This window comes from Macrobrachium rosenbergii, chromosome 25, assembly GCF_040412425.1.
Source record: "Macrobrachium rosenbergii isolate ZJJX-2024 chromosome 25, ASM4041242v1, whole genome shotgun sequence".
NCBI classification, from domain to species: domain Eukaryota; kingdom Metazoa; phylum Arthropoda; class Malacostraca; order Decapoda; family Palaemonidae; genus Macrobrachium; species Macrobrachium rosenbergii.
In genome coordinates this window covers 19,853,576-19,866,172 of record NC_089765.1, presented here as the reverse complement: position 1 = coordinate 19,866,172, position 12,597 = coordinate 19,853,576, and the positions used below count along the sequence as shown (strand labels likewise).

The 12,597-nt window shown below is 36.0% G+C and overlaps 1 protein-coding gene across 2 annotated transcripts in view; it reads left to right on the top strand.

Moving 5' to 3' along the window:
• The first annotated feature begins 9,851 nt into the window (after window positions 1-9,851).
• Window positions 9,852-12,597, top strand: part of LOC136852427 (ankycorbin-like) — a 59,545-nt gene continuing 56,799 nt past the window's right edge. For both annotated transcript variants that reach the window (XM_067127054.1, XM_067127053.1), the window contains exon 1: window positions 9,852-10,037. The gene's annotated coding sequence lies outside the window, so the exon portion shown is untranslated. The remainder of the gene's footprint in view (window positions 10,038-12,597) is intronic.

Sequence of the window (12,597 nt, the reverse complement as noted above, 5' to 3'; positions counted from 1 at the left end):
AAAACCAGGAACGACCAAATGCACAGTCTTCAACACCTGAGTTTATATTTAAGATTCTTATGGTTAACCGAATCAAAAGCAGTTCTAAAATCAATATAACCAATTCAAGGTTGCCTTCTTAACTAAGAGTAACTCAAGAATGTTACTCAAATGATAAGAGTATACTGGCTGACAGAGTGTCTACATTCAAAGTACTTCAGTGCAGCCTTATGGATGAAAAGATATAGACTGATCTGCAATTTTTGCAGTCACCACTTTTCAGCCCTCTAGAACAAGCATTGTATTACATATTTGTTCATAAAAAAATAATGCTGCATTAAAAAAAAAAGTAAAAACAGTGAGATGAACTGTACTGGGTTTATAGCAAGAACCTTAATCAGAATATAATTTTCAAGTCACATCTGTGAAGAGTATTTGAAAGATAGTGTTGTTAAACTTTGAGACATTACATAAGCTAACTGTTTTTTGAGCTTGGTCTGTGTGTTATGGTGTAGGGAATTGATTAACAATATGTTGAAAAATTTAAAGAACTCTTCATCAAACTTAAACCCAACTAAGTTTGCAGTGTGCAAAAAGCCTCTGAGATTACAATGCAACTTAATTATCAACCCTTCATTAAAATTTCAATGTTTAAATGTCTAAAAAATTTAGTTACATTAAAATCTACCCCTAACTAAAATTTGGACAATTAACTTAAAATTTCTAAAATCTCTTAGAAAAATCAATTCTCATCATATGAAAATCACTTTCAAATAAAGTGTTATGTTGATCAGCACATCATAATATTCACATTTCCCTTACATTAATTACTAAAGGAGCATTTTTCAAACATCTGTAAGAGATACTGTATTAAAAATACTTACATTTTTACAAGTTTAACCCCCTTTTTCTCTCTCTCTCTCTCACTCAGTTAAGACAAAATCGACCAGGAGGGATCTTCATATAATCTGCATGAGAATAAAGGAAATTTTTATCTGTAAAATCGATTTGACAAATGAGATTTTTTAACGTTTAAACGAAGAGACATTAAAATTCATTATACTATGCCAAAATAATATAAGTGACACACATAATCTTTGATATACCCTCTATTACATAATGTTTTCATGTAACTTACTGAAGGTCCATTTTACCATTAATTTACTTAAATAAATTCCATGAATAGGAATAAGAAATTGTCTCTTCATTTAAATCTCTTTTAGGCAATAAATAACTAATCATGATAAAACATTTTAAGCTTCATTTACAGATCTGGTCTTCCTTGTCTATGGGAAAAGGCCACACTTTACAATGAAGTAGGGCCTACTTTGCATTAATTAGGTCAAAGACAAGAGTGAAATAAATAGTTAGAGCAATTTTGAATATTTAGCATGACAATTTGCACCCCAACCTTCATTAACGATACATACATAACCAGATCAGAACAGCGAGTTTCAAATCATCAAACCAAGCTCAAACGGAAAATAGTACTACAGTACTTTTGTTCGACATAGTGCTCTGGATTAACTTGATTTAAGTTTACCCTGCATTTGTACTTTCGACAAAAGTATTTCAGTAAAAGGACTGCAGCTGTTGAATGGGAGAAAACAAAAAAGGTACGACTAATGCCCAAATGCAATTCGGGAGAGAGAAAAAACCTATATTCAGTCACCGTAAATTTCCGAACATCAAATATGGATTACGTACTGGCAAATGTAATCAATACACTTCACATCAACCTGGTACCATGCTCGGTGATGTTTATATCTGATGTTCATATTCGATGCGACCTTTGTTAATTTATATACTTTTAATTTCAATTCTTAACTTACAGTACTTTTCGTGGATTAGTCTAGGTAAAAACAATTGTACAAGAGACCTATCATTGTAATGAATGAATGTTAATTTGTTTTCACTAATTACCAGTCATACATAACAATAAGATTATGGAATATATACTCTTAAATTCAGTTATACTGAATGAACGTAAATGTTAGTACTATACACAAGAGAACAAGTACCTGCGGTCGTATGCACACTCATGTACAAATGCATGGCGATAATACATAAAGCATGAGGGCGTATGTGATTGGCCTGTTCCGGTGAATGCCCAAAGGTGGATAAAACCTGTTAAAACTAGTCAGAGAAGGAAGGCTTCTCAAGCCAGTGCAAGCGGTATTGACGTGCAAAAACTAGTACTTTGTTTAAGTGATTGAAAGGATAAAACCTTCCTTTCACTGAACCTCGATGTAAGCATTAGGCCCACTTACGTAAAGTCATGAGGTTCACTTTGTTGTTATAGATTAAGCTGGTCTCAAAACACCAAGGAATCTAGGTACGTCAATGAAAATGATTCCCCAAATTGGATACTAATTCACGTTTACCTTCAACATTTTTGCTATTATTAATCATCCAACATCCCCATCGTTTTTTTTTTGTCAGCATTCATGTCTTGCAAAACAAACAGTTGCTTTGTTTTTGTCCACATACACTACATTCAAGCTAACTTTGGGTACTCTGTCATATGACATGCAATTCGATGGCTGTATTGATTTAAAACATGAACCGCTTGTCATATGAAGGTCACCGCGAGTGGAATAGTGTAATTTTTGCTATTTTATGAAACAAGTAACTTTAAAAAATGTCATATTCATCCAGCTATATATATATATATATATATATATATATATATATATATATATATATATATATATATATATATATATATATATATATATATATATATATATATATATATATATATATATATTATATGTATGTATATAAACATATACGTATATGTTGCATATATATTTGTGTATAGACACAATATGCAAGTATATGCGTACATGTATGCAACATACAAATAACAGAAGCGTTGGCCAATACTGCCTTGTGTGTTCGTGATAGGTCATTTACAATACATCTATAAAATATCTTTTATTGCTTTTTATTTCCTTCCGTTACACTGATCCCTGGAATTTCTAGCGGCCTTGATTGTTGCCGTCGCTTGATTGCATCATATATTTCTTATATTCGACGTGGCGTCATATACCTTTCGTTCATTTAAAGGTGAAGAATCGTCTTACTTTGTTTTTAAGTTTTCGTTATTTGCGCATGCGCATAGGTTACCATAAGCCATCATGGATTTTATGCTGCACACTTAGTTAAGTTTAACACTGAGTACTTTCCATATGTGTGTGCTCGTCTACGCGTGCGTAATATGATTTAGTTGGCGTAGCTGATTTGGTTTTTTCAAACAGCTTGAAATATACTGTAAGGCTAGAACTATACTTGATCTTCGCGTAAAATTCCTAAACTGTGTATCTTTGATATGTAATTGGTTTTTAGCAACTTTATTATGCAATTCACTAACAGAAATATAAATGTTGAGTCATATTTCAAATATTACATGCCGTATGTCAAATTCCAAGTCTTTGAAACGTTCCTAGCAGATGACAATATGATTTAAATCAAGGTCTCTATTTCAATCAACTCGATAGCTCAATGAGTAACTAGTGATAGTGGAGCGAATTGTTCTTTCATGACTTGGTTAAAAAAAAACAAGTTATCAATTTTAGCATTAAACTGCGCCTTTGGTTTGCAGGCCTAGACATCAGTTTATTTCTAAGCCAAATAAACGTATTTGTGAATTGGTTAACGTGACCAATTACCCTCCTCTACACCCTTACAACTCGCTCGAAGGTGTAGTTCTTGATAAATCTGAGCTGCAGTGCTGCGGTTGCTACAATTACGAGAATTCGGAGAGCTAAACGCGCAACTAAGGCAGAAAGCAATGCAGTCTGGCCCACTGTCTGGGGCCCAGGGGCTGATGGTCTGCTATGAATCTTCGAAACCATCTCACAGTGTGCCACACAAACCATACCGTGAACAGTACCTGCCTACCTGGGAGGTTAATGCTATATTTTTTTGCTAGAAATTTCCACTGAACCGGCATAATGGCCTAACCCTAATTCTGGTAACGTGAAAAGAAGCAAGAAGCCTGCCGTGGACACCACATTTTCCCAGCCAACAGAGGCGACTGCCGTTGATGGTATCATGATCCATGAGAAAATATTGGCAGATACGCCGTTTATCGTGGTTACATTCGCTACAGGATAGTTGATACAGCTTTTGCATGATCCTGCAATAAACCTTTGTCTTGATTAGCTAGCCTACGCGAGCCAAACAATATGGGTGTGCTGAGGTTAAATACAAAGAGAAGTTCCACACACTTACTGGACATGTGCCAGGTAGGGGTATGTAGCCTAGGCTACCGTACGCTATTCTGCTGTGCTCAATCTCGTAACGACATTTTACGGCGTTAGTTCCGAACTGCAGTTGTGGAATGGCGATGGTCACCGTAAGTCAATGGATATATGAATTATACAACCTTTCCATGATATCCCCTAAGGCATATATATTCACTATGTACAAAGGACACTACTGTCGAACAAAGTTTGTCAACATAATAAACAGTCAACGTTGAAACTTTGAAAGCCCAAGGATTTGTAACATTGGTGGGGGGGGGCGCCCCGTGTTCTTTAACTTTATTTACCTTTAAATCGTCACTCGTTTCTGCAGAGTGGCAGATGGACGAGACACAAGGTACAATGATCTGCCATTTTTCTGGTATATTTCTTTGAATGTGCTTGAAATGTCGTTAGAATTATTTTTTCATAATAACATTTCAGACTGTAAATATATCTGATTATAATAAATTTGGCGTTGCTGTTCTACCCTGTAGAACCCACCATAGACTAATTATAACTTTTTTTTTTCAATATTCCAACGATAATAGATACCATAAAAGTATGTAGTGGCAGTCTTCAACCAGGTTTTTGTTAATCAAGTCTTTAGTAGTAACTTGCAAGATTATATCGCTGTAGTTGAGTTTTGCAGGAAACCCCAGTTTTCTACATCATCAATATTAAATATTGTAGCGCTACAAGTGTACGTCATCATTTACCACATCTACTCAGCTGTTATTCATCATTAGTTTTTGCGTGACTCATTTTGAATCCTTAGCCTGAGCTGTAGTTATAAATTCAGTGATAATTACAGGAAAGTCCAATTTTTTATTTTTTTTATTTTTTAGTTTACAGCCTTAAAATTTAAGGGCATTTTATTGGTGTCAGCGAACTTTAGTCACAAGTGAACCGTGATGTGGATATTTTGGAACTTACTTGAAAGCTCACTAATGCATGGCGTTGGTCTATATGCATTATCTGCAGTTAAATTGATTAAATACGACATAATTCAAGGTCTTGTATGCACTATTCGATATTTAGGAGTCTGTGGGCCAATATAATTGGAATGTCGATTGTGTTTACCTTAACTGTTGACAGGATACAGTGCTATTAGCTGACTAACGCTTCTTGCTTGTTGTAGTGTACTTTGATATTCAATGCTAGATATTTCCTGTAGATTTCTGTATTCCTGTCGATTTATTTCAACCACACAGACGTAGAAACAAACAGGCAGAAAACTAAATAGGAGGATTGATGACGTTCTTTTGAACGTAATTCTAAAGCAAACTTTTGTGGTAAAACGCCAGATAACTCGAAATCAGTCTCATCGATCAAAGGTGAATACTAAATGAACAGTAACTGTTATTTTCGGATCTTTCCTAGATAATGACCCCCAAGGCTTTTAACCCGGTATGTATTCACCTTTTCGGCGTGTATAACGACCCCCGAAAACCCTTGGGGGTCACTATCTAGGAAAGATCCTTACTTTCATTCTGCAAAAATGGAGTTGATACACTCGACCAGATTTCCGTGCAAACATTATTTTAACTAAAAGCAGCATCGCATGACAACTAGTACTAGTATTTTTTACACCACAAATGTTTAGCGTTTGTAGAATCCTAGCCTGAAAGTACGGTTTTTTAAAATTTGTAAATTCATATTGTAAGCATGCAACCTCTCATCAAAAGATGTCTGATATGATAAACATCCACTTTGAGCTTTTGAACCGCTGACCTGTGACTTACCGGGCCAACGGCACATCGACTCAACCACAGGTGGCATAAAACTGGTGGAAAATTTCCTCCTGATACTTTGTACTTCACGTCATTGCCAGAAGAGAGGAGAATTTAAAATGTCCACTCAATGCTGGTTGGGTAGAGAAATAGAGCCATAGTTATGGATTTAGTGTGTTAAGTTGACAGTGCTGTCTTGGTGAATCATAGGTCAGCTGTTCAAATCCCCAAATATGTAATTGTGCAGTTATAAACTGCTATAATCATGTGTGTGGTGATAAAGAAACAGATCTATTCATTTATCAAGATAGAGTTCTGCTCCAACTTTCAGGATACAAATTCAGAATGCAGATTCATTTGTAGTCTGAAAGACGGAGAGAAATTGTCTCTTCAAATAAAAATGCTAAGCATTTGATTAAAGTTCGTGGTTTTCGTAAATTAAATTTTATGCACTGGAAATGTAGTTAGAATCTATCTGCCTACCCATATTCTCGAAGGTTCTTTACCATATTCATGTCTTTTTTTTTTTTTGGCATACTTTTCTCTGCATAATGTTGACTCATCAGAATTAGATTCTAATTGTTTCCAGGATACTTAAGTAACGCCAATTCGCAGAAAAGTAAGGAATGCCCTAAATGCATTTTTTAAACAAGGCAACAGTTAAACGGAACACATATCATAACCCTTTAAATTCCATTCCGTATGGAATGTTAACTGAGTCATTTTGTGAAGGGTTCATGTAAGTGTATCAGACAGCTTTATTTATTCAGGAGAAATTGATTGAACACTCATCGTGGCGGCTGTGTGCTCTGGGGGTGCTTGCCGGGTTTGAAGCAATTTTCTCCAGGAAATGCTTGCTTGCTTCAAGGAAGTATTAGCTTGCTTGGAGGTTTGTTATGTCTGTCATTTGACGGTGATTTTTTTTTTTTTTTTTTGTTGTTCATCCCATGCCAGAAGATGCAATAGAACAAAGCGTAGAGGAAATATAAAATAACAAGTTAGGCCTAACTCAAACCAGCTTTAGACTAATTTCTTACACGAAATGAGGAGGAGGAAAGAGCATTGGAAATCTTGGAAGAAGAAGATGAGAACGTGGATGGACTAATGGTGTTATGCAATTATGCGGCATTACATGTGAATAGCTGTTGACTGCCAACAATAGGTACAAGATGCTCTTTTGTCTCTATTTGTGAGAAATCTGCTCTCTTAAATATTTATCAGTCGAAGAGTTAGTTTATTTCGTTATTTTGATTCAGGAAACAATATAAACTTGATTTTATTATTTATTATTATTATTTTTTTTCAAACGTGATTCCTAGCGTAACCAATAAGATTCTTCGTGATAGCCTACGGAATTCGGCTCACATCGAGTAAATGGTTTTGAAAACTAGGCTATGAATTCGTCATCTATCAACGCAGTATGCCGGAGGTGTTCTTTACGGGATATAAAGATAATCATCATTTTAATATTACACTGGTTATATGATAATCATGCTAATGTTTTTCTTATAACAAAAATATCCTCAAAGACGAGAGCGGTCGATCTTCGTATAAAAGAAAAGATTAATAGTTGAAATTTACGCAGCGAATGACCCATTGAAACCCGGTCTACGGTATTGGGTGAAATATATTAATGTTTAGCACGCCTATAACCGTGTAATAAGGATGCACTGAATGTCAACTGAACGGTGTAGTCTAGGTTTGCATTTTTGTCATGTTTCTCATTTCATGGGGCGTTTGGAATTACGTTCTGTTTATGTTTCTAATAGGATATAAAGTTCAGAATCTAGTTTTTATTTTTCCAAATGTCATGCTGGTTTTTCTTTGACTCTGACGAACAAGTGTTTCCTTTTATTTCCATGTTTCTGGCGAACAAAGAATAACTGGTAATATCCACAGAAACTAGGCCTATGACTTTCTTTTATTTCATAAACACAGCACCATATAAACTACAGCCTACCACCCTTTAATGTCAAGTTGTCATCCTTGTGGGCATGTATTTGTACGCATTTCTCATTTGATAGCATCTCTAAATGGCCTCAAGTGTACGTACCAAATTGTACCAAAAATTAGAGCACTCTTATTGGGTCAAAATGTCAGGCGGTGACTGCCTTGATACATGCAGGAGGTAGTAATTTATATTCATTAATTGGCGGAGGGGAGAGTCGGTGACACCGTTGTCTTACCCTTTGCTATTGTGGCTGTCACACAATTTTCGTTTAAATCTTGTAACAGATTTTAACTCTCTCTCTCTCTTGCAGCTCTGGGTTATTTGTGCAAGTGTATTTGATAGGAGAAGAAAAACCATCTGATACTAGCTTTTGCAGCAAGGCTTTGGAACGTTCTTCTTCCCTCTGTTCCCTGTCAAATCAAGAAGCCAGAGTGTCATCGCATACTTCGGCATAATTACAGCAACAATACTGTCAAATATGGCTTAGACATTCTACGAAAGCAATCATTCCTTATTGATTTTCTTTATGCCATTAAACAGTCTGAAGATGACGTAACGTTGCGTTATTAATAACGCAATCAAAATGACGAAGAAACTGGAAATTCCTGGAATTCTGGAATGCCTTCGTCTGGCCTCAATTCCCGTATAAGATATCTTGGGAGTTGCTCTCGGAAATTTGTTTGAAAAAGCTGAGCTTCTCGTACATCAGGCAGGTTTGGGATAAGAAATCCATAGCGTGAAAAATTGACGCGTGTTTTATCAAATTGTGCAACTGATTCTCCGTAATTCGGACAACGCATTCGTGAGACATTTCCAGGTACCAAAAACTACTAAACTCTTTAAAAAGCCTATTAGGTATATACATACATACATATACTTAACAGTTCCTTATGATTCCTGTTTTGATTACAATGTAAATCACAATCCTGACTAATAACAGATGTGTTGCATTTCAAGAAAATTTATTCATGACAAATAATATTCTTTAATTAATCAGCAGTCATTTTGATAAAGATCCGTGAGTGGTTGAGATTTTCATGGCTTCCGCCTCAAACCGGGAGTAACTCCAGAGTTAAAGCAAGACAAAAGTCGTTAATTTTGTGATTTAACTCTTGAATAGTGGATGAACCACCCCGGAACAAAAACAAATATGCATTACCCGTTTCATAGGCCTACACGTAAGGCCTATCAGGAGCTTACGAACACCTACGTTAACCTCTTTTAAATGCTTCTTCTTCATCTTGTTATCATTATTAGGGCGATCACTGCAGGCAGGTATCTCACATCAACAACAACGGTTCTCAAGTTACGCGGAGAAACCGGTTTGGGGAAAGACGCCGTGAGAAATGTTGCCGATTTACGTAACTAAATGTTGCTTATTTACGTAACAGACCCGTCGAATTCGGGGTTGTTGTCAAAGCTTCATGAAGGTTACTGAGAAGAAAAATGTTACGTAAGATTTTATGAAAGAGAGATGTTGCTGTTCCTTTTTATTTTAAACTTGGGATGAATGAGCATCTCCACCCGGTCGACTAGTGATAATTTGCTTTCCTGAAAGAAAAATCCAGGTAATGCATATTAATATTCTGAGGCTGGTCTACATTTATTTATTATTACAAGTAGCCAATGAAACACATGATTCTTAAACATGTTGCTGCTAGGGTTAACATTACTAGGACATCTTGCTTTGCGCCATGGTTGCAGTAATAATCCCTTGCTAATTTTCATTAGCGCAGTAAGTTCTCCAATAATGAATAATTGAAACCACTCTTGTTATAGATTTTAACGCATAGCCAGAGTAAGATTGAGCGCCTAATCAGAAATCGCAATCAAAACTCACAGTCATGGCAGTCGAAAATGCACGAGAGAGAGAGAGAGAGAGAAAGAGAAAAATCCTTTCGGGGGCCGACCGGGTGGTGAAGCGTTCCACAGGTCGCCAGGCCAGTGTAACCTTGGAAAGCATTGCGTGTGGTTGTCCGTCCCTAAGTTCCCTTCCTCTTGTGCGTCTGCTTACCGTTACGGGACTACGTTATTCTTCTTTCAACGCTTGTGTTTCGTCTATGGTTTCATATTTTACATCTGCAGATAAGAGACGGCCAAGGAAATTAGCAACACTAAAAAGATGTAAGTTTTTCTTTCTTCTACGATCTATGACTACATATTTGCGAAAATATTATAGGTATAGTTTGTGGGCTTTTGCATACTTTTTTTTTCTTCGTGTGTCAGAAAACTTGTCTTTACTCGAATACTTGAACGAAAATCACTTCCCGATAGGCAATTTTAAACTTCAGTAGTGAATTATTTTATTTATTTGTTTATTTACGTTAGTACATATTGCCCAGAAACAATTAAAAGGGTAACCAATGTTTGTTGACGATACACAGAGTATGGCTAGATCGCAACCCCAACCTGACCTCCTTGACGCCGGTTCCCAGCAGATCTTACGTAACTATGACCTTAGAAACAACCAGGCTAACAACCTTAGGCTAAATATCCTTCCTGATCATCAATATTCACCTGGTTAATATCCCAACCCCACCAACTTTACAGAATGGCACCAAGTGATTACGAAGTTTCTTAGGCCTAGGCCTATGCCTAGTTGTCCCAGTGTGATACATGAAAACTTGACCATATTATTTTCTGGTACGGTGTAGTGACCTATTGTTGATGATGTTAATAGGTTTAACAAGATGCCTTAATATTATTTGATTAGAAAATAAGCAATTAAGTTTTGCGGAGCAAAACAGTCTAGACGCACTTCAAACGAGTTATTTGTTATACAGTATTCAAATTTCGTCACATTCATAACGGTTTTGGCTAGGTTCCTATTGATAAATTCGTGGGCTTAGATAAACCTTGGAACTACAAAAACCTCGAGAGACTTGAAGTGTTTCCTCATTGTAATTGATATTGTGATTTCAAGTGGTTTTATTTCCCCGTGATTCTTAACAGTAATTTATGGAATCGGTTATACCATTTTAAGAAATAAGAGTTTAGTTGTCATGGATTTTGCTACAAAAACATGAACTTCGTTGTTCATTGTTACTCTTCATTTTCTTTGTGCAGCCGTGGAACTGCGCATATTTTTCTATATGATGAACGACATATTTTCAGTGATTTTCATTATTTGATTAATTTTTTTATATGTCAACAACTTTTTGAAGGCTGCATCGATAAAGTTTTTTATATACGCGATTTTGATAGAAAAATCGGTTGAAGAAGCTGATTGATGGGTTTGTTCATATGAATAACAGGCATTGCAGCATGTTGTTAAAGGAGTAAGAAGCCTTTTATTTTTGTTATATGTGTGTGTGTGTGAGAGAGAGAGAGAGAGAGAGAGAGAGAGAGATAAATACGAAAAACTAGGATTTGTTTAAATGGGAAGTTTGATTATGGTTTTGCGAATGCATAATTATAAAGAAAGGCCCGTAATATTTTAAATGTATATTAGCCTAGTTATCAGTCATTTGCTCATCAGATGCGTCATTTGTTTCTTTGTTTGCTTAGAGGGGCACGGTAAAGTAAATATAACTGTTGAAGGTTCGTTACTGCTAAAGGAAGGCTAAGGTCACGTGATCTGAGATCCTGATATTACCCAGAATGCAGTCCAGTGTCTGCCCTTACATAATCCCCCATTTCCAGTTACGTCTTGCTTAATTGTCTAGAGTGTTTATGACGGCCGTTTGTGGCCCCAGGGTTATATGAGGTGTCACATTTATCTGGGCTTTCCCCTGTGGTGATGACCATAGTATAAACAAGCCTTTCTTAGACTTGTTTAGACTCCGGGATGCGTCAGCCTTTCTTTCTAAGGCTTCCCGCAGTCTTTTGGGTGCAAGTTTCCATGGTTGAGGAGAGGAGGGTACATTTAAGCATACACTTCCGTTGCCTTTGCTTGTTTGTTCTCTTGTTTATTTGTTTATTTTTTTTATTTATTTGGTTTTGGTAAATGATTGGGCACTAGTTGTGATTTTGTTTTAGTAGACTATATGCATTTAGCTTTTATTTTTTCTTAATTTTTTCATGGGTAAACTTATAAGGTTATTTTATTCTTTAAAAAGGTCTCAGGGAGCTTCTGGTCTTTTGTCTCTTTTCGTATAATAATAATAATAATAACAACAACAATAATAATAATAAGAATATTATTATTATTATTATTAATATTATTATTATTATTATTATTATTATTATTATTATTATTATTATTATGAGACTATCTAATCACACAAATATTGCTGACAGACTACAAAACTGAGCAGCCAGAATTTTAATTTCCTTTTTTGTGGGTATTTTTCTAATGGGCATTTTGTCCTAGGAAAAAGAATGCCTTTTGTCTCTTTTAGTATTAATGTGTTATTTCTATTAATAATAACAATAGTAATTAAGAGATAGTAATCACACAAATATTGCTGACACAAATTCCCAAACTGGGCAACCAAATATCCCCAAATTATGCCCAAATTAATTCCCCTGGCCCCCGCTTCACTCGCCTCTGATGGGTTGTCACTGTGGGCGTTGGGTGAGGGGGTGGGGACGGGTTTGGAAGGCCTTGGATGATGGGGGGAGGGGGGAGACAAGCCAGATGGGAGAGGAGGAAGGGTAGGGGGTTGGGTATAGTACCCACGAAAGTACAGCAAACCGAATGCTCAGTCCATTTTCCTCGGAGCATGAAACGCTGCGATCACGC